This window comes from Rattus norvegicus, chromosome 9 (assembly GCF_021556685.1).
Source record: "Rattus norvegicus strain SHRSP/BbbUtx chromosome 9, alternate assembly SHRSP_T2T, whole genome shotgun sequence".
NCBI lineage: Eukaryota > Metazoa > Chordata > Mammalia > Rodentia > Muridae > Rattus > Rattus norvegicus.
In genome coordinates, this window is record NC_141542.1 from 14,023,081 (window position 1) to 14,027,450 (window position 4,370).

General features: G+C 45.9%; 1 pseudogene; it reads left to right on the forward strand.

Moving 5' to 3' along the window:
- Positions 1–1,015: 1,015 nt before the first annotated feature.
- Positions 1,016–2,276, forward strand: LOC148003340 (brain acid soluble protein 1-like; annotated as a pseudogene).
- The last annotated feature ends 2,094 nt before the right edge of the window (positions 2,277–4,370 follow it).

Sequence of the window (4,370 nt, forward strand, 5' to 3'; positions counted from 1 at the left end):
TTGCAGCAGAAAATTTGGTCTTACCTGTGGTCCCGAGGCTCAGGTTCGCTCGTGGGGTGCTGCCTAGGGGCTCTCTGCAGCGGCAGCAACCAGGAAGACCTGTGCTGCCCCTTCCGGGAGCTTCAGTGCACCAGGGTTCCAGATGGTCTTTGGCTTTTTCCTCTGGCGTCCGAGATGTGTGTGCAGGGAGCAGTCTCTTCTGGTTTCCCAGGCTTGTCTGCCTTTCTGAAGGTTTAGCTCTCCCTCCCACGGGATTTGGGTGCAGAGAACTGTTTATCCGGTCTGTTTCTTTCAGGATCCGGCGGTGTCTCAGGCGCAGAAGTCCTGCCGCTCCTGGGCCCTCCCCCACGGGAGCCCAGAGGCCTTATACAGTTTCCTCTTGGGCCAGGGATGTGGGCAGGGGTGAGCAGTGTTGGTGGTCTCTTCCGCTCTGCAGCCTCAGGAGTGCCCACCTGACCAGGCGGTTGGGTCTCTCTCTCACCGGGTCTGGGAGCAGAGAGCTGCTGCGGGCCGGGATCCGCGGGTGTGGGACTTCCCCACACACTGAATCTTTAAACTGCATTTTAGTCAGACATCCAGCATTCTTCTCTCTGTGTAGTGAATGATTCACACATACACAAGGCTGTTGCATTGCTCTTGAGTCTCCATCTGTGTTACACCTAGGTTAAAGGTTAACTTAGAACAGTTAGCAGTGTAACCTGCTGGGCTACTTACAGTGTGCACATTCAGCTTCCTTTCTACTCGATGAAATACGGATGTGCCTCACTAACATAGAACCAAAAAGTGTCCCTCAGTATTCCCATCAGTGGTATTTATTATTAAAGAACTCTAATAATTAATCACTCACCTCCATGGACCTATATGACATATGTTAAAACTACACAAATGCAAAACTCAAAAGGGCATGGTTAAATACAATCTTAATAACCTTTGCAAGACAGTCAACATAGCACACATGTGTATTGTACACATCCACATCACTTTATAACACACACACACACATGCACACACACCATACACACACACACACACACACACACACACACACACACACTCAAAGACTCAAAGAGAGAAAGAGATAGAGCAAATACTACCTTTTAAAAGTAGAATTCCTTAAAACGATACATTATCCACATAATATTCTAAAGTGATGGTACCATATTTCTGCTTGAGATATCATTTGAGGATTATTCAGTACCTACCACTGGAAGAAAAAAGGTCTGAAACTTTGATTCATTCTTCGCAGGTAGAGGTACTAAGGGCCCAGAACTAATTAAAGTCCATATACATATGCATTCTTTTCTGTTCATCTTTTGTTTGAAATGTGTGAGTGCCTGCCTGTATGTTTGTTTGTACACCTCCTGGAATTGGATTTATAGTTGTGATTTATCATGTAGGTGCAGGAATTGAATGAACTTGTGTCCTTTGCAAGAGGAACACATGCTCTTAACCACTGAGTTATTTCTCTAGCAGTCACAGTCTTGAGAAATCATAAACACTTGCTATGAAATAGACTGAGTGACTTTCAAGCACATACTTTAAAAAAGTGAAGTGAACTCTTCTCATCGGCTCCTCTGAGGAGAGGAACTCCATGATGGGAGGCAAGCTGAGCAAGAAGGGTTACAATGTGAATGAGGAGAAGGCCAAGGACAAAGACAAGAAGGCTAAAGGCACGGGCACCGAGGAGGAGGGGACCCCAAAGGAGAGAGAACCCCAGACGGCCGCCCACACCACTGAGGTCAAGGAGAGCGCAGAGAAGCCCAAGCACACTCCAGATGGGGAGGCATGGGCTGAGGAAAAGGAGGCCGACCAACAGGCGGCCGGTAAGGAGGAGGCGCCCAAGGCCCAGCCCGAGAAGAGCGAGGGCGCCACGGAGGAGCAGCCCGAGCCCCGGCCAGTGCCTGAGCAGGAGGCGGCCTGGCCCGGGCCCGCGATGGGCGGCGAGGCCCCCAAGGCCGGCGAGGCGAGCGCCGAGCGCCTAGGGCACCCGCGCGCCGGATCGCGCGCCCCAGGAGGGGGGCGAGGCCAAAAAGACTGAGGCTCCCGCCGCTGGCCGCGAGGCGAAAAGCGACGCGGCCCAGGCGGCTTCAGATTCTAAACCTAGCAGTGCGGAGCCCGCGCCCTGGTCCACAGAGACGCTCGCGGCCTCTGAGGCGCCCAGTTCCGCGGCTAGGCCCCCCAGGCACAGGTCTCCAGCTCCGAACAAAGCGTGGCCGTCAGAGGTCACTCGCAAAGGACCGGTCTCAAGCTCTCTCTGTCTCTGTATCCTATACTAACTTGTTTCAAATTGGAAGTGAGGCTATGTATTGCCCAAGGGATTAAAAAATAAAAAAAAGAAAAGAAAAGAAAAGAAAAAAAATAGGAGGATGTGTCCCATCCGGGGAGGGAGGGAGCGGGGAGCATCCAAATAGTATTTTTGTGGGGAAATATCTAATATACCTTCAGTCACCTTGACCAGTCAGTCCTGGATTTTACAGACCATTGTCTGAAAGTACATCATCTGTACCTGAACCGCTATCCCCTAGGCTCCATCCTTTAAAAACCCCAGCATCCCTCCTGTGATACAGCTGGGGAGGAGGGTGTTTGATTTTGCCCACAGGGCCAGTGCCAAGGCAATCAGATCTTTATGAAAGCAGTATTTTCTGTTTCTTTTTTAATCTACAGCCTTTTCTTATTTTTTTTTTAACGTTTGTGGATGAATGCCAACTTTCAGACGGAGACCACTTAGCTTGTCCACATTGTATCTCAATGCCAGCCCTCCACTCTTCCTCTCCAGATAGTTTTGGGAGTGACAAACATTCTCTCACCTTACTTAGCCTACCTAGATTTCTCATGATGAGTTAATGCATGTCCGGGGTTGGGTGCACCTGTACTTCTGTTTATTGGTCAGTGGAAATGAAAAATAAAAAGTCTGCATTCATTGCAGCTCCAGTTTTCTTCCATCTATGTCTCAGACCCCAACACACCAGCCATTGGAAAATGGAAAATAAATAAATAAATAAATAAATGTACAATGGATGCATTGAAATTATATGTAAGAGTATAAATGGCATGAAAGTAATAAAGCTAAGCAATTAAAAAGTAAAAAAAAAAAAGTGAAGTGAAACATACAAACTGGTGGTTTGAATATGCTTGGCCGAGGAATGGCACTATTAGGCAGTGTGGCTTGGAGGAAGTTTGTCACTATGGGGGTGGGTTTTGAGAGACTGTTCTCTTACCTGCCTGGAATTCAGTCTTCTAGAAGCTTTCAGAAGGCTGTAGAACTCTCAGATCCTCCAGTGTCAAGACTGCCTAGATGCTGGCATGCTCCTGTCTTGATGATAAGGGACTGAAACTCTGAATCTGTAAACCAGCCACAATTAAATGTTGTCCCTATAAGAGTTGTTTTGGTTATGATGTCTGTTTACAGAAGTAAAACCTTAGCTAAGACACAAACAGAAGGGAACAGGTTGCATATGGACATACCTCAAAGGAGAAGTGAGACCAAAACTTCACAAGTATAAATTGAAGATCCTTGGCAAAAAGACAAAACATGTTTAATGGAAGGATTCAGATTCATGAAAATTAAAGATATGCTTCTCTCTAGGCAGAATAATGTGGCAAGAGAAGGAAATTAAAGAAAGCGGTACAAATAGAAAAAGAAGTTAAATTATCTCAATTTGCAGATGATGTGATATTACATTTAAGTGATCCCAAAATGCTACTAGAAAACGTCTAGACAATTTCAGCAAAATGGCAGGACACCACGTCAACTTACAAAATCAGGAGCCTTTCTATACAACACCAACAAATACACCAAGAGATCACGAATATATTCACATTTACAATGGCATCTACAATATAAACTTCAAATACCTAATGAAAGAAATAAGAAAGAAGCTAGAAAGTGAAAAGGTTTAAAATATTTATGCACTGGTAGAATTAATATAGTGAGACTGTCATCCTACCAAAAGTGATTTAAAGCTCAGTGCAATGTTAAAATAAATACCCCCCCAAAATTAGTCAAAGAAATAGAAAAATTCTAAAAAATCATACGGAAATAAAAATAACATCAGAAACCAAAGTAATTCTGAGAAAATAGTGGGGAAATTACTAATAAAAAGTTAAAGACAAGTCTTGCACCCAAATCCTGTTGGGAAGAGAGCTGCACTTTCAGAAGTACAGACAATCCTGAGAACTCAGGGGAGACCGCCACTTCTGCTCACATTCCTGGCCCAAGAGGACCCTGCCTAGTGCCCTCTGGATACTGGAATATAGGAGCAGTCAATGGCAGGAACCTTCTGGTTTCTGCCTGCACCCAGAAGTGAACTGAACTGGTACCACAGCTCCCTGCACCCAGATCCCATGGAGCAGAGAGCTGGACTCTCAGA